The sequence below is a fragment of the Cherax quadricarinatus genome, chromosome 39 (genome assembly GCF_038502225.1).
Source record: "Cherax quadricarinatus isolate ZL_2023a chromosome 39, ASM3850222v1, whole genome shotgun sequence".
Lineage (NCBI taxonomy): Eukaryota > Metazoa > Arthropoda > Malacostraca > Decapoda > Parastacidae > Cherax > Cherax quadricarinatus.
In genome coordinates this window covers 13,846,765-13,865,792 of record NC_091330.1, presented here as the reverse complement: position 1 = coordinate 13,865,792, position 19,028 = coordinate 13,846,765, and the positions used below count along the sequence as shown (strand labels likewise).

The 19,028-nt window shown below is 44.1% G+C and overlaps 1 protein-coding gene across 5 annotated transcripts in view; it reads right to left on the bottom strand.

Moving 5' to 3' along the window:
- Positions 1 to 19,028, bottom strand: part of C3G (C3G guanyl-nucleotide exchange factor) — a 191,638-nt gene that overhangs the window by 126,107 nt on the left and 46,503 nt on the right. The window contains exon 1 of one of the 5 annotated variants that reach the window (XM_070092417.1): positions 3,423 to 3,480. The exons of the other annotated variants lie outside the window; for them this stretch is intronic. The gene's annotated coding sequence lies outside the window, so the exon portion shown is untranslated. Of the gene's footprint in view, positions 1 to 3,422; positions 3,481 to 19,028 lie in introns of those variants that run through there. 5 annotated transcript variants of the gene reach the window in all.

Here is a 19,028-nt window from a genome sequence, read left to right as displayed (position 1 = left end):
TCAAATGTTTGACAAAGGCGAAACGTTATTAAATACGTTATTTTTATTTTCCAATAAAAAGTAGGGGCGCCATTGGTACACTAAGAGAAAACACCATAAGTGTCCGGGGCCCAAGACTGTTCAACAGCCACCCATCAAGCATTAGGGGAATTGCCAATAAACCCCTGGCTGCCTTCAAGAGAGAGCTGGACAGATACCTAAAGTCAGTGCCGGATCAGCCGGGCTGTGGCTCGTACGTCGGACTGCCTGCGGCCAGCAGTAACAGCCTAGTTGATCAGGCCCTGATCCATCGGGAGGCCTGGTCATGGACCAGGCCGCGGGGGCGTTGATCCCCGGAATAACCTCCAGGTAACCTCCAGGTAACCCTTATTAGATATAAAAATAAGGACAAGACTTTGAATTAAGAAACCAACTGCAATAAACAGAGACACTGAAAAGAATGCAAATTAAACACATAAATGAAGTAAATGACTGCTAGGAAGTACTTCTTTAGTTTAACAGTAGTAGAAGAGTCGTCTGAGTTGAATGTAGAGACTTGGGGGTCCAAGTTGGTACTCGGTTTCAACACGAGAAGACAGAAGAACCAGACACACAAATAACCCGCACATAAAAGAGAGAAGCTTACGACGACGTTTCGGTCGTCGGACCGAAACGTCGTCGTAAGCTTCTCTCTTTTATGTGCGGGTTATTTGTGTATCGTTCCAGTCATGGTATTGTGCCTTTTTTTTTTTGTTATTTACAGAAGAAGCAGGTTACTAGGGGTCATTACCCCCGCGGGCTGGTCTTAGATCAGGCCAGGGCAACCATGAAGACTGAAAAATACTTGTGCAAAATTTGGGAATCTTTATTGAGAAACCGTTTCGCCACACAGTGACTTCATTGGTCCAATACAAAGAAGAACGGTGGAAAAAGAGGAGTTTGAGGCAATCAGTCCCTCAGTCTGGAATCAAATGTTCAGTCCATCACTCTTGATTCCAGGCTCAGGGACTGATTACCTCAAACTACTACTATCTTTATCCACAGTTCTTTATACTGGACTGATGAAGCCACTGTGTGGCGAAACGTTTTCTCAATAAAGATTCCCAAATGTTGCACAAGTGTCTGATTCTTCAACAAGTGGGTTTGCTACATCATTTATCACACAAGGAAAACATGCTGACGATGTACATATCGAGTGGTGTTCCAGGCCAGACTGTAAGGCGGAGAAGGAAATTAAAGAGACAAGTGTGTCATTAGAAATTATTGCTTCAACAAGAGAGTGAACGACCTGGATAAGAACGTGGTGGAGGTGCAAGTGTACACTATTTCAAGAGCAGACACGACTGGTCGCAGAAGACCAGACATCCAAAATATCAGTCTTTAATGGTAAGATATGGGATTATGGGCGGATTTTCGACCCCTACAAAAACAAATCGGTAGCTATAGGGGCTAGGAGCCGAGACTGGAACCTGGCAAGTACATCGGAATGCAGATCTCGCGTAGTTTTAGTCAAACACGTTATAAAACTTATCAGTGCTCACTGAGGTGCCACCATATTGTTCCCAGTGCTGAAGACACGAATATGCACGCATCCTCGCGTGCACGGATGATCACACACGCATACATTCCTATATGCATGCATGCACGCACACGCGCGCGCGATATATTAACCTACTGCTTGTGGCTGATCTAAACTCTCTTCCTGCACTTAATGACTTAAAAAAAAGTAAGAAAAATTAATTTTAATCCGTTCAGAACTTCGAACAACTTATAAACAACATAGCAAAAAGTAGTAGTAATGAAAATTAATAATAATGAAAATAATAATAATAATTAGATAAAGGTAAGGAACTTTTCACTGCATGAATGGATTTAAAAAAGGCAAATGTATGGACTGGGTAGCAGGTTACTGAAAGCAGTGAAGAGTTTTTATGTGCATAATGAGGCTCAGGTTCAGATATGTAGGAGATGGATTATTTCCGGTGAAGAGTACCGTTGGTACTCTTCGCCAACTCCAAGGCTAAGGAACTGATTACTTTATCTTCTGTCTTCATTAATAAAGCCACTGGATGGCGAAACGTCTACAATTAAGATACCCAGATGTTGTACATGTGTCTATTTTTCATCTTGTCGGTATTGTATACCATTCATGTACAGTGAAAGATTAGATATTGGATATGAGGGAGGAGTATGAAGGAAGTAAATGTGTTTAGACATTTGGGAGTGAACATGTCGGCAGGTGGATCTTTGAAAGACAAGGTGAGTCATAGAAGGGATGAGAAGAAAAAGGTAGTTGAGGTGTTGAGGCGTCTGTGGAAAGACGTTTATCTATGGAGGCAAAAAGGGGAATGTACCAAAGAATAGTGGCGCCAACACTTTTATATAGGTGTGAGGCATGAACTTTAAACGTTGCAGTGAGGAAGAGGCTGAGGTCAGTGGAGATGCCATGTTTGAGGGAAAAATGTGGAGATAGAATTCATAAGAGGAGGTAGGATTACAAAAAAAACTAATATTCAGAGGGCTGAGGAAGAATTGGCGAGATGATTTGGAGGTTTAAAAGATAGAGTAAAATAGGACCAAGAGGTTATATAAATCCGAAGTGGAAGGCAGGAAGGTTAGGGGTCATCCCAAGAAGGGTTGGAGAGGGGGTAAGGTTTCGAGTGTTAGGGGCTTGATGATCCAAAAGGCTTAAGTAAGTGCATTAGACAGGAGCGAGTGGAGACAAGTGGTTTTTAAGACTTGGGTGCTAGAGTGTGAGCAAGGGAAATTTATGAAAGGATTCAGGGAAACCGGTTAGCCGGAGGTGGCAATTACAGTGCCTGGACTCTGAAGGAGGGGTGGAGATGTTGCGGTTCGGAAGGGCATCCTGAACTGTGATATCAGTACACTTCTAGCAAGACAGTGACTGAATGAATGACGGTGCCTGTGTTTCTGGTTTTCAGAATCTACCTCGGTGGGAGACGTTTGGGGTGTTGAAAATAAATAAATAAATAAATAATAATAGAGACGAGTTTCAACAGTGTTAGCAGCCAGTGTGGGTCATGTCGCTGGTTTGTTTTTATATGTCATGACAAGACGTGCACAACCTTGGCTTCCCTGGACACACACTTATAGAAGAGTCTTGAGAAGCTTCACCATCCACACTACATGGTCACCCTTGCTCAGTAATAAGAACCAGAGGGGCGGACTCAGCACAAATATTGTAGGTTAAACACACACATACATAATGCAGATACACAACATAAGCAATGTTTTCCACGGTCTACTGCAGTGGTGGTGCACTCGGGCACATCAGCGACGACGGAACATAATGACTACGGAACACCAACGACTATGGAATGCGGTCGATCACATAACACAAGACGATTACAGAACACGGACGATTACGGAAACCGGGAGCCTCCGGAACAATACCAACTCCGAAACACAGGCGAAGCGGCCACCTTGTGCGAGCAGACGAGGCGAGCGCTATGGAACATGTCTTTCATGAGACGGACGCAGGTATGTACTGAGAGCCCTCCATCTCCACCACCACCACCATCACGACCGCCACCTCCTCCCTAAGCAGCAACAACACCCCCACCTCGGCGGCGTCAGAACCCCCCTTCCCCCCCCCCACTCTTTACCTCGGCTCCTCCACTCTCTCATGGCTCCCGCCCACCACTTCTCCCACACTGGCTACTCACTAATTGATATCTCAGGTATTTGCCTCCCCTCTCCCCTGTACCTACATCAAACGCCCACGCCTAGTGGAGGTACCTCGGTAGGGGATCCACTCTCCCTCACATCCACCTCGGAGGTTTCTCTCACCTCAGCCCCTCCCCAGGTTTTCGTACCAGGTTTTCATCACGCTATCTGTACCGGCCAGGTTAGAGCGGTACATGGCAGAAATACAAGTCGCTTTGTTTCACGCAGATATTTTAACTTTCTCACTTCTTAACCACAATCACCAACAGAGGTCATATCTGGGAGGAGAGAAGGAAGGTTGTAGTGTGGCAATACTGGCGAGTGAGATGCCGGACCAACCACTGGCTTACACCACAACACCTTCAATACTCAAACCCACGGATTTAGCACTCGGTGACAGTACAAGACGACATCCTTAGGTTTAACTAACTCAGAAGGGTTATCAACCCAGGATAACCCAACATAGCTGTCCCTGTCCCTTTTCAATCATCAGTTCAAAATGGGTACCTGGATGTTAGTCGACTGGTGTGGGTCGCATCCTGGGACAACTGGCCTAATTTGCCCGAAATGCTCAGCAAAACAAGCGGCTTTCTATACAGTAGTATGATGTCAGCTAGGACTTTATACCATGTAAATGTACTTGTAGTAAATAAAGATATTTATTTCCATTGGGAGCGATGCACAACAGTCGACTGACACTCAAGTACGTATTTACTGCTGACTGAACATAGACAGTAAGTGTAAGACTTGTTCCTACGCCTTGTCCCACCCGGAAATCGAATCCCGAGTCCCTTCGGTTGTGTAACGAACGCTCTACCATTGAGCTATACTCAACTTACTTGTAAGAAAAAGGTGTCAACAGTGCAGTTAGACTTGTCCACCTCCACCTCACCTTCCTGATGATGACTCAAGGCCTACCAACCAGTGATTCACGTCCACACAATATGCATGTTTCCTCACGCCTCCCTCAGAGCTTACGCACTACGCACTTGCCCTGGTTCCCTGAACCACAGGTATGACTGGTATGCTGGAGGAAATTAGTGGGCTCTCCCCCACGAGAATATGACGGCTTGGAGGTAGGTGGCGCTGGTGAACTCCAAGAAAGAAGAACCAGCCTACCATGGCCATCATACACATATATACAGTACGTACAAACATAAATGTATACATACATGCATACCACACACACACACACACACACACACACACACACACACACACATCTCACCCCCAACACATACACACTTCACACCCGCACCCATACACACACATACACGCTCACACCCCCACACATTCACACTTCACACCCCCACACACCTCACACTCCCACACATACACATACCTCCCCCCACACACACCGACCTCACACCCCTACACACACACACACACACACACACACACACACACACACACACACACGCGAAATACAACCCCTCCCCCCACACACATCGAAGATGGGAAACAAATATAATCTTCCTCAGTTCCCAATTCGAGAAATTTCAACGCCTCTCAGAAACACAGCCACGACACACCTCTCAGAAACACAGCCACGACACACAACCATCTCGCAGGTGACCCCTCGCGTGCTTTTACCAAATCTCACCTTAAGATCAACCACATTTTTTCGTGAGTAGTGTGGGTTGGGGGCGTGAGGTGGAATGTGTTACCAGTGACCTGAGTGGTGGTACGGCCCATTAAGGCAACGTCAGTGACACTCGTACAGATCTGAACGTTTGCTGGATATTACAATATGCAGAACAACCACTGTGAAAAAATAATAAACTTCCAAGCGCTTTCGTGATTTATCACATTAATCAAGGAACTGTAAAAATAAAAGATCAGCAGAAAGCATATAAGGACGAGACTACACCTCGAGGTGTAGTCTCGAGGTGTAGATTTCAGAATATGCAAAAGAACCACTGTGAAAGAATAGTGAAATTCCAAGCGCTTTCGTAATTTCTCACATTATCATGGAACCATATGCCTTATATGCCTTCCTTTGATGTATTACTCTTATAGTTCCTTGATAATGTAAGAAGTCGCGAAAGCGCTTGAAATTTCACTATTCTTTCACAGTGGTTTTGTATATATATATATATATATATATATATATATATATATATATATATATATATATATATATATATATATATATATATATGTGTGTGTGTGTGTGTGTGTGTGTGTGTGTGTGTGTGTGTGTGTGTGTGTGTGTGTGTGTGTGTGTGAGTGTGTGTGTGTGTGTGTTAGTTACCATTTTGTCCTAGGCACATATCGATTTGACACTAGGCCTGTTGTGTGTGTAGGTGTGTGTGTGTGTAGGTGTGTGCATTTGGTGGGATTGAACTCTAGGAGCCAGTTGCTGGACCAGGTCTGCAGCCTGTCCAGATCCCTTTGTATTTCCGCCTGGTCTTCGATCGAATGAACTCTTCTCATCAACTTCACGTCATCTGCAAACAGGGACACCTCGGAGTTTATTCCTTCCGTCATGTCGTTCACAAATACCGTGTGTGTGTGTGTGTGTGTGTGTGTGTGTGTGTGTGTGTGTGTGTGTGTGTGTGTGTGTGTGTGTGTGTGTGTGTGTCGTGTGTGTCGTGTGTGTGTGTCGTGTGTGTGTGTCGTGTGTGTGTGTCGTGTGTGTGTGTCGTGTGTGTGTGTCGTGTGTGTGTGTGTCGTGTGTGTGTCGTGTGTGTCGTGTGTGTGTGTGTGTGTGTGTGTGCATGTGTGTGTGCATGTGTGTGTGTGTGTGTGTGTGTCTGTGTCTGTGTCTGTGTCTGTGTGTCTGTGTGTGTGTCTGTGTGTGTGTCTGTGTGTGTGTCTGTGTGTGTGTGTGTGTGTGTGTGTGTGTGTGTGTGTGTGTCTGTGTGTGTGTGTCTGTGTGTGTGTGTCTGTGTGTGTGTGTCTGTGTGTGTGTGTGTCTGTGTGTGTGTGTGTCTGTGTGTCTGTGTGTGTGTGTCTGTGTGTGTCTGTGTGTGTGTCTGTGTGTGTGTGTCTGTGTGTGTGTCGTGTGTGTGTGTGTCGTGTGTGTGTGTCGTGTGTGTGTGTCGTGTGTGTGTGTCGTGTGTGTGTGTCGTGTGTGTGTGTCGTGTGTGTGTGTCGTGTGTGTGTGTCATGTGTGTGTGTCGTGTGTGTGTCGTGTGTGTCGTGTGTGTGTGTCGTGTGTGTGTGTGTGTGTCGTGTGTCGTGTGTGTCGTGTGTGTCGTGTGTGTCGTGTGTGTGTGTCGTGTGTGTGTCGTGTCGTGTGTGTGTCGTGCGTGTCGTGTGTGTGTCGTGTGTGTGTGTCGTGTGTGTGTGTCGTGTGTGTGTGTCGTGTGTGTGTGTCGTGTGTGTGTCATGTGTGTGTCGTGTGTGTGTGTCGTGTGTGTGTGTCGTGTGTGTGTCGTGTGTGTGTCGTGTGTGTGTCGTGTGTGTGTCGTGTGTGTGTGTCGTGTGTGTGTCGTGTGTGTGTGTCGTGTGTGTGTCGTGTGTGTGTGTCGTGTGTGTCGTGTGTGTCGTGTGTGTCGTGTGTGTGTGTGTGTCGTGTGTGTGTGTGTCGTGTGTGTGTGTCGTGTGTGTGTGTGTCGTGTGTGTGTGTGTCGTGTGTGTGTGTGTCGTGTGTGTGTGTGTCGTGTGTGTGTGTGTCGTGTGTGTGTGTCGTGTGTGTGTGTCGTGTGTGTGTGTGTCGTGTGTGTGTGTGTCGTGTGTGTGTCGTGTGTGTCGTGTGTGTGTGTCGTGTGTGTCGTGTGTGTGTCGTGTGTGTCGTGTGTGTGTCGTGTGTGTGTGTCGTGTGTGTGTGTCGTGTGTGTGTGTCGTGTGTGTGTGTGTCGTGTGTGTCGTGTGTGTGTGTGTCGTGTGTGTCATGTGTGTGTGTCGTGTGTGTGTGTGATGTTTCGCCCCAAACTACCCATCCTACGAATTTTATTTTAAACACAAATTCCCTAGAATTAGAAAATACAGCGCCTGAGTCTCAGTCATCACATCTTTACTTATAAAGATTAGATTTTGCCACCGAAGTGGCTAGTTTATTGTGCACCTCATATCCAGCCTGTGGACGGTAGTGGCTACTTTACTGTGCACCTCATATCCAGCCTGTGGACGGTAGTGGCTACTTTACTGTGCACCTCATATCCAGCCTGTGGACGGTAGTGGCTACTTTACTGTGCACCTCATATCCAGCCTGTGGACGGCAGTGGCTACTTTACTGTGCACCTCATATCCAGCCTGTGGACGGTAGTGGCTACTTTACTGTGCACCTCATATCCAGCCTGTGGACGGCAACGCAAGCCCAAAAAGCCTAGGAACTAGGCCCCAAAAGGGTTAACAGAAGTACATCTGGACGTACTTATAAAGTGCAAAATACAACTAACACGGGCAGTGCGCACTCGTTATTCTTGGGGGGATGGGGGGGTTGGATCTTGGTTAGGTCCCAGTGGCTTTAAAAAGTGCAAACTAACAGATCCAGACAGAAACAGAGGCGCCCTGGGTACAATAAGAGAGCACTGTGTCAACATCAGTGGTCCAAGACTCTTCCACGTGCTGACAGCAAATATCAGACATAATGCTGAAACAAGTGTAGAAATCTTCAAGGAAAAAAAAAACAAGATATTTACTTCAGCCAAAATATGACATATGTCAGCCAGCGGATCGCCAACAGCAACAGCCTGGTTAACCTGGCTATCAACACGAATGCCTGGACGCAGGCCGGGCTGTGAGGATAGAAAAACTCTGTAAACCGGCCACGGGTATATTACAGGTATAGGCAGTGTTGAAGGCGGATGTTGGAGGCGTCAGGGAGGGTAACTGGTGCCCTTGACCCTGATGAGGGCCTTGCTCCCTACCTCACGATCCTGCCCTCCCATACCACGCCTCTCTCACACTCCCTCCCTTCTCTCACACTCCCTCCCTTCTCTCACACTCCCTCACTTGACTCTCTTTTCCTCTGCCTCCTTGGTTTAACTCTTCCATTCCCTCTACCTCACTCCCCCTCACCACTTCTTCTTTCCTTGCTACTTTTACTCTAAGTTCCTTCCCACAGAGCACTCCTACTGTCCTTCCCATCGTAAATCCCTCCCTATGTACTCAGAAGTCATGTTTCATTGGTTGCAGATCACAGGTTACAATGTAAGAGCGCACAATAATAGTGGTAAACGAGAGATTAATGTCATTACAGCAGCTTAGAGTCCATTGTTGAGGGCTCTATCAGTGTTGTCAAGAGTGCGAGTAATGTTAAAGTTTAAGGTGACTATGAGGCGAGTCAATTGTTCACCTCACACCACACTTTACAAAGGTAGGTAACAGCCAGTACCTATCACCCTCCCGTCCTCGTTAGGTGCCTCCCAATACCTTACCTACCAGGTGCTACCATCTTACCTACCAGGTCCGACCATCTTACCTACCAGGTGCAACCATCTTACCTACCAGGTGCTACCATCTTACCTACCAGGTGCTACCATCTTACCTACCAGGTGCGACCATCTTACCTACCAGGTGCGACCATCTTACCTACCAGGTGCAACCATCTTACCTACCAGGTGCTACCATCTTACCTACCAGGTGCTACCATCTTACCTACCAGGTGCGACCATCTTACCTACCAGGTGCTACCATCTTACCTGCCAGGTACTACCACCTTACCTGCCAGGTACTACCACCTTACCTGTCATGTGCTACCAACTTACCTGCCAGGTACTACCACCTTACCTGTCATGTGCTACCACCTTACCTGCCAGGTACTACCACCTTACCTGCCAGGTACTACCACCTTACCTGCCATGTACTACCACCTTACCTGCCGGGTACTACCACCTTACCTATCAGGTACTACCACCTTACCTGCCAGGTACTACCACCTTACCTGCCATGTACTACCACCTTACCTGCCGGGTACTACCACCTTACCTATCAGGTACTACCACCTTACCTGCCAGGTACTACCACCTTACCTGACATGTACTACCACCTTACCTACCGGGTACTACCACCTTACCTGCCAGGTACTACCACCTTACCTGTCATGTGCTACCACCTTACCTGCCGGGTACTACCACCTTACCTGTCAGGTACTACCACCTTACCTGCCAGGTACTACCACCTTACCTGTCATGTGCTACCATCTTACCTGCCGGGTACTACCACCTTACCTGCCAGGTACTACCACCTTACCTGCCGGGTACTACCACCTTACCTGTCAGGTACTACCACCTTACCTGTCAGGTACTACCACCTTACCTGCCAGGTACTACCACCTTACCTGTCATGTACTACCACCTTACCTGGACCTCTTCATTACCTGCAACAATAAGAATCACATCTTAAAAACCGAAGTAACAACAGCAATGACAACAAAAATATTGATCTTGTGGTCAAAATCAATAATAATAATAATAATAATAATAATAATAATAATAATAATAATAATAATAATCGTTTTTTCTACAAAATATATAGGCCTAGCTAATACCAATGACATACTACTATATAGAAAGAGGAGGAGGAGGAGGAGAAGGAACAAGAAACTCTCTCTCAAAATATCAGCTGGGGACGGAAACGTGACCACAGATATTGAAAGGTCTACGGTGGGGATGCCCTGGTGTTGCGCATGTGTCTTAATTTAATCTTGTCGGTATTATATACCATTCTTGTACTACTACTACCACTACCATCACCTCTTCCTGCCTATATATAGCCGTCCTACTCCACCTCTGGTTAGTGTGACTTTGTCAATGGTCCAAGTCGGACCGAAACGTCGTCGTAAGCTTCTCTCTTTTATGTGCGGGTTATTTGTGTATTGAAAGGTTCTGATCATTCTGACACTCCCAGAATAACCAGAGTGAAGGCATTTAACAAGACCATTCTTACCCTATTAAGGAAAAATATACACTAGTTCATCTTCCACACATACTATATATTTACCAATACAATTGTTTACATAAATTTTAACCAATATATATATATATATATATATATATATATATATATATATATATATATATATATATATATATATATATATATATATATATATATGTGTCGTGCCGAATATGTAAAACTGGTCAATTAGCAAGAACTCATTTAAAATTAAGTTCTTAATAAAATTTTCTCTTATACGTTTAAAGATATATTTTTTTCATTAATGTTAATGTAAAAATTTATAATTTTGCACTAAAAGAATCTTAGAAAACTTACCTAACTTTATTATAACAAGAGTAATTTATTTTAGCCTAACCCAACTAAATATATTTTAGATTTGTTTACAGTAATTTAATACTAAACAAACACAGTAAAATATATTTTTTTCATTAGGTTCAGAATGATTTTGACGAAATTATTGCATACACAAATTTTCACTTGTCCTATATGGCAAGATGAGCGTTGCTATTTAAGCCAAGATCGCAAGTTCTGCCTATTCGGCACGACATATATATATATATAATATATATATATATATAATATATATATATATATATATATATATATATATATATATATATATATATATATATATATATATATATATATATATATATTATAAACACACGAGCAGTTGTACTAAATACTGTCTAAGAATAAAGAGAAGAATAAACAATGTCTGGAATCGTGCGCCCGCCAGTGTAGCACGGACTATGGTTGTAGTTCCCGTATATTTTTCTGTTTTATCCATTAAATGTGTTTTAAATGCAAGCAGCAGCAGGAGAGTAAGCATGCAGGTATGAGTACTGGCTACCAGAGTACCAACAAGTGGTGGAGTACGTGGTCACATTGCTGTACTCACTTGCTGACCTTGAGGCTACCAACCAATCTCTGCCTACCAGCACTCGCCTACCAGCACGGGGAAGCTGTGTGTGCTCTGGTGGGAAGCAAGCACCCACTTTCTCTCTCTCGGGTACCTTCTTGCTGTACAAGGGCTCTTAATCCGAGGAACCGGCTGTGCACTCCTTCCACAGAACAAGCCTAATTACCTGTTCACAAATAACCCGCACAGAGGAGAGAGAGAAGCTTATGACGACGTTTCGGTCCGACTTGAACAATTTACGTCACAATATGACTTGTAAATGGTTAAAGTCGTACCGAAACGTAGTCATAAATTTCTCTCTCCTATGCGCGAGTTATCTGTGTGTTGTTCCAGTCACGGTATTGTGCCTTCTTATTCTAATTAGCTTTTGTTCCCAGGTGCTGTGTAACCCCTAGATTTACCATTTCCCAACAACAGCAATTATAATAATAATAATAATAATAATAATAATAATAATAATAATAATGTTTGCTCATCTCTGGTGTTGTAGCGAGGCAGGTGAGTCTACTACGTTTAAGCTGAAGTCTATTTAAGATTGATGTTATGTATCTTGGTGCTGGTGACCTCACGCAGTGTTTGTTGTTGTTAGTGTTTGTTAGTTATTGTTTGTTAGTCGTTTGCTGCTGCTGCTGCTGCTGCTAATACTACTTGTAAGCGTTCCATGCTGCTGTTACTGCTGCTTCTGAATGCTGCTGTTACTACTGCTGCTTCTGAATGCTGCTGTTACTGCTGCTTCTGAATGCTGCTGTTACTGCTGCTTCTGAATGCTGCTGTTACTGCTGCTTCTGAATGCTGCAGATACACGTGCTATTGTTTTTGCTGTTGTTGTTCCTACTGTTGGTGTTGACCTCCCACCCTCCCACTCACCTGACTGACTCACTCTCACACCGGCGAGACTACTGCGAAGCCTGTTAAGAAACTGCATTATTCATAGCCTACTTAAACCAAGACAAAATATCAAGTTTGTCTTGACATTCTGAAAAAAAAAAATCAACTTAAAATGACACGAGTTAACTACAAGTGCAAATTCTGAGAACCTCAACATTATAGCTCCAACTGAAACCACAACGAACAAAGCAAAAGGGTACTCATAAGTAAGTGTTACAAGCGGGTCCCCTCAAGGATCAGGGTCACACAAGTATCAATAATATCCAAGATAATTGTCGGAATTTACCTATACGATTTACAGGAAGAAATTAAATTACTTGATGTGGTGTCTGCTAATACAAGATTCCAACGATTTTATCAGCGTGTACATCTCTGAATTACGGAGCTGCTGTTCTACCACAGCTCAGCTCATTTCAAAGTCTAGCCTCAACAGAGTTATTCTGTTATCTTTTCAAAGCCTAGCCTAAACATAGCTCTAATTCTGTTATCATTTCAAAATCTAGCCTTAACAGTACTGTTATTCTGTTATTTCAAAGTTGAGTCTTAACAGTACTGTTATTCTGTTATTTCAAAGTTGAGTCTTAACAGTACTGTTATTCTGTTATTTCAAAGTTGAGTCTTAACAGTACTGTTATTCTGTTATTATCATTACTAAACCTGGCATTATGTAAGATATATTACCCCCCCTCCCATCCTGCCAGGATACCACCCACAACTGTGGAATAAAACCCAGGTACTTATGAACACTAGGTGTAAGGAGAGTTGACGATACGTCTTAATGTCTTGATTCTCCCGAAACTGAACCCGGGTCGGGTCGAGCAGTGGCGAGGCTGAGCTACCACTGTACTGTGTATCACTCTTACCTGCACTCACCAAGTGCACTCATAAAGTGACGAAGAAATTTAATTTTGACAAGTGCCGTGTAGTGGATATGGATGACAGTAAAAAAAAAAAGATCGTGAAGAATGCAGGCTACGTGATACAACTGACTCACGTAATCGTAATAACACGATCGTAAACCACCCACTAAACAGAGGGTTTCAACCCATGGTAAACCAATCTTAAAACTAGCAGGTCTGTGAGTGAGCTATCCACTGGTTTACCATGGGTACAAGCCTTACACTCGGAGAGATGAAAACATTAAACAGTTAAAAGGTATCTGAGAGTGGTCCCAAGCCACATACAGTCACTGGATCATAAACAACTGGGAAACTGTAATAATGTTAGTAGAATTACCGACAGTATGTTAGGTATAAGGAAACAAGTCCAACTAATGTGACAAAGCTCCTGGAGAGCCAGACATTGCCACAGTAAAATGTCGCACCATGTGCACTAGTGTCCTTTTACCTAACTGGAAAATTAAGCTCCGGATTGTAGCCCAGAGCTGTGTGTGTGTGTGTGTGTGTGTGTGTGTGTGTGTGTGTGTGTGTGTGTGTGTGTGTGTGTGTGTGTGTGTGTGAGAGAGAGAGAGAGAGAGAGAGAGAGAGAGAGAGAGAGAGAGAGAGAGAGAGAGAGAGAGAGAGAGAGAGCCACACTTGGATCCACTTCGAGGACAGCGTGAAACAAGCTTTTATGCCACAAGACGGGCAGAAAGCAGCAACTTCACTCTGGCTGTACCCTTCTCCAGAACATCACTCCATCTGAGATCATATATACCCAGGATGACTCGAGTATGGAACACACATTCGTACATCATAATGATGTCAACGAGATAGAGTCAGTTGATCAAATGAAAATCTTGGCCCACAGATGGCTCCAACTTCATCCTGTTCCCTACTTGTATGTTTCATAACAATAAAAATGTTTTCAAATGAGCTGATGTAGGTAACAGCTCTAGCTTGTCAATAAAGTTAGGGATCCTTAACCTGTAAATAACTTGTCAATAAAGCTAAGGATCATTAACCTAACCTTGTCAAACACTAAAAAAGAGAAAAAGAGAGAGAGAGAGAGAGAGAGAGAGAGAGGACAGAAGTCATAATAATATACAATGACATGAAATAATATAACCAACAAACGAAGTCAAAAAGGTGACCAGTGGACGCTACAAAATATTATTCTGGGAATAATGATGAACTGAAGAAGGGGAAAATAAGAACATAAGAAAGAAGGAACACTGCAACAGGCCTACTGACCCATGCGAAGCAGGTCCATGTCCCCCCCCCGGTCTAGAACAATGACCACCTAGTCAGGTCACTTCCATTTAAGGAAGGAGCACGGCACCAGACCTGGTAGCCCAAGCTAGTCAGATCCAACTCATACCCACCCACACCCACTCATGTATTTATCCAACCTATTTTTAAAACTTTACAAGGTCTTAGCATCTATGACGGTACTCGGGAGTTTGTTCCACTCATCCACAACTCTTATTACCAAACCACTGCTTTCCTATATCCTTCCTGAATAATAATAATAATAATAATAATTATAATAATCATATTACTACTACTACTATTAATAATAATAATAGTGTAGACGGGACACCAATGCTTCTGAAGGGGGGGGGGGTTAACAAGCACCTGCGTGCGCGCACCTAAGCCAGGTGGTAGGCGGAGGAGCCAGACCCCGTCCCTGGTACCGTTACTATTACCTAGTTGACCACACTGTCAACAAGACTATCACAGTACCGTTACTATCACCTAGTTGGCCACACTGTCAACAAGACTATCACAGTACCGTTACTATCAACTAGCTGACCACACTGTTAACAAGACTATCACAGTACCGTTACTAACAACTAGCTGACCACACTGTTAACAAGACTATCACAGTACCGTTACTATCAACTAGCTGACCACACTGTTAACAAGACTATCACAGTACCGTTACTATCAACTAGCTGACCACACTGTTAACAAGACTATCACAGTACCGTTGTGAAATCTAAGCTAGAAAATGTGTGCTAGAATGAGAGATACCTGGGAAAACAATGTGCTAGAGTGAGATACACCTGGGAAAACAAAGTGCTAGAGATACCTGAGAAAACAAGGTGCTAGAGATACCTGAGAAAACAAGGTGCTAGAGATACCTGAGAAAACAAGGTGCTAGAGAAATAACTGGGAAAACAAGGTGCAGTTTGAGACATTTCCTGACAGAGGCTGGGGTTATTGAACATGGTGGTATCTTTCTGGGATCACGATGGGACTAAAATACATCTAATTGAAACAATTGGCTTCCTACAGTGTGCTACAGGTTAGGCTAGGTAAGATTTATCAGGAAACAGGACAAGTGTTTCCTGACGCGGGTCTTAGTCATGACCCGCAGCTGGATCTTTTGGTCATCTGACCGAGGCCTTTCGCTGGCTTACTGGGTCACCCCTTTAAAAATTATTTTGAATATAACCATTTCACGTGTGGTACAGGATGCGAAGAACACCATCGTAGCTCCTTTGAGTTGTCGAGGCCCATGACACTCACAGAAAACCTCCATAGTGGATATGAAACTGCACCTAACAGTGCAGTGGAACTCTGTGTTCATTAAGAACTGCAAGAAACCCCTCTCGCGGGCTCAGGTATGCTATGGAGAAGTAGCATAGACACAGGCGAGCTTCCACAGTCACTAAAAGGTGGCAGCAAAGCTAAGAACTATAGACCAATAGCTCTAATGTCCCACATCATAAAAATATTTGAAAGAGTTCTAAGAAGTAGGACTGCAAACCACTTGGATTCCCAATAGTTGCACAATCCAGGGCAACATAGGTTCAGAGCAGGTCGCTCCTGCCTCTCGCAACTACTGGATCATTATAATATGGTCTTGGATGCACTGGAAAACAAACAGAATGCATCTAATTGAAACAATTGGCTTCCTACAGAATGCACAACTTGTCAGACACTGCAACATCATGTAATCTTGGTTCAGAGGACATCTACAAGACCTTCTTCACGGCTACTACAACTAACCTATCTCTTTGGGTAGGACCTATTTCCACTGGGGAATCCCGCCTACCAGTGACTATGCCTTCGTCTGCTACACGTCCCTATCCACTGACGCCTATATAACCGCAAGTCTCCTTGCCTTTGCTCCAGATTCTCTTCCACCACGATGCTGTGAACACTAACTCCGAGGCTGAGGAACTGATTACCTCATCTTTTGTATATAGTTCTATTGCCTTCTAAATATGTCCTAGAATCTGTATTGATAAAGCCACTGGATGGCGAAACGTCTACAATAAAGATTTCCAGATGTTGCACATATGTCTTAACTTTCAGAATGCAGATGCGGTATACACAGATTTTGCAAAAACCTTTGACAAGTGCGATCATGGTGTAATAGGACACACAATGCGTGCTAAAGGGATAACTGGCAAAGCGGGCAGATGAATCTTCAACTTTCTAACCAATCGAACACAAAGAGTAGTGGTACACAGAATTAAATCGGAAGCTGACATAGTGCAGAGCTCTGTTCCACAAGGCACAGTACTCGCCCCCTATCCTGTTCCTCATCCTATCAGAGACAGATATGTAAACCATAGCACCGTATCATCCTATGCAGACGATACTAGGATCTGCACGAGTGTCATCCATTGAGGACACGGCAAAGCTCCAAGAAGATATAAACTAAGTTTTCCAATGGGTAACTGAGAACAATATGATGTTCAATGAAGACAAATTTCAACTACTCCGTTATGGAAAACTGGAGGAAATAATAGCTAGAATTGAGTATACTACAAACTCTAATCACAAAATAGAGCGGAAAAGTAATGTGAAGGACCTAGGAGTTGTAATGTTTGAGGATCTCATCTTCAAGGATCATAACAGTGGCACTACCACATCTGCGAGGAAAATGATAGGATGGATAATGAGAACATTCAAGACAAGAGATGCCAGTCCAGTGATGATCCTTTTTAAATTACTTGTTCTCTCTAGGCTGGAATATTGTACTTTAACATCTCTATTCAAGGAAGGTGAAACTGTAAATATAGAGAATGTACAAAGAACCTTTACTGCACATGCAAGTTCCACCAAACACCTTAACTACTGGAAACGCTTGGAAGCACTCGACTTGTACTCACCGGAGCGCAGGCGAGAGATATACATCATAATCTACACCTGAAAAATCCTAGAGGAACTGGTCCCTAATCTGCACACAGAAATCACTTCCTACAAAAGCAAAAGACTTGCAGGCGATGCAACATACACCCAATGAAAAGTAGGGGCACCATTAGTACACTAAGAGAAAACACCGTAAGTGTCTGGGGTCCCAAGACTCTTCAACAGCCTCCCACTATGCATAAGGCGAATTACCAATAGACCCCTGGTTGTCTTAAAGGGGGAGCTGGACAGATACTTAAAGTCAGTGCCGGATCAGCCGGGCTGAGGTTCGTAAGTTGGACTACGTGCGACCAGCAGTAACAGCCTAGTTGATCATGCCCTGATCCACCGGGAGGCCTGGCGGTGGACCGGGCCGCGGGGACGTTGATCCCCGGAATACCCTCCAGGTAGACTCCAGGCAGAGGCCACCAACACCAATATCACCTCCTCCACCGTAACAAGTGCCTGAAAACAACTCTCATATGTCTTCACATTCAGCTCAAGATTTTGTAATGAAGCGACCTGGAGGAAGAGAGGAGTGGGAGGGAGTGAAAGACGGAAGAGAGGGGGAAAATGGAAGGGATGGGGGAAAAGACGCAAGGGAGAGAGGGGAGAGGAAAGGGGTTGAACAGAAAATATGGAGATATGATTTTTAGTCAAAATTAAATACATCGTCAGTGTATTTTGTTGCCACCGTGTAACTTACACAGTGGGAACAAAAGTTGTGTTTCCCTGCCATATTCCATCACACAGGATGGTGCTCATACAAGGTGTTGAAATGTGTCAGCTTGAACTGGCAGATTTCAGCAAGAGAATGAGGATATCGTCCAGTATTCCGTTAAAGGTTCATCAGCTACGTCAGCTTCAAAAGTTTCCTTCCAGCGGTGGTGCAGTTACTAGGTAACACTTGGGAAGAATAGAAGGGGAAAGGATAGAAGCGGTAGGCACACGTACCAGTGTACATGGTAGGTGTGCCTACCAGTGTACCATTTATAGTGGTACACTGGTAGGCTTCACTGTTGTTACTAATACTAACGTTACAACTACTATTACTAGTACTACTACTACTACTGCCACTATTACTTTTATTACTGTTTCTGGTATTGCTACTATTATCAATGCTATAACTACTATTGTTACTACTACTATTATCACTGCTACTTTTACTATTACCACCACCATCACTACTACTACTCTGAAACTACAATCCCTGCTGCTGCATTACTAGACCGTTTAGAAGCAGCTTTTGGTGACCCGTGGCTCGATCGCTAGTGCACTCAGCTCTCACACTGAGGTCTGGAGTTCGAATCCCCGGCACAGCTGGAAAACATTAAGGACGTGTTTCCATAAGACACCTGCTGTCCATGTTCACTCATCAGTATAAAATAGGTACCTGGGAGTTAGTCGACTGGTGTGGGTGGCATCCCGGGACAAAACTGACCTAATTTGCCCGAAATGCTCAGCATAACAAGCGGTTTTCTATATAGTAGTATGTTATTAATGTCAGCTAGGCCTGTATACCATGTACATGTACTTGTAGAAATAAAGATATTATTATTATTACACCTCCACATACAAACTTACAGCCATGGCAGCACATGTGCGTGGACGCGGGCGGTAACAACAGACGGGTGGGCATGCAGGGGGTGGTGGTTGTTAGCAAACGAGTTAGCTAT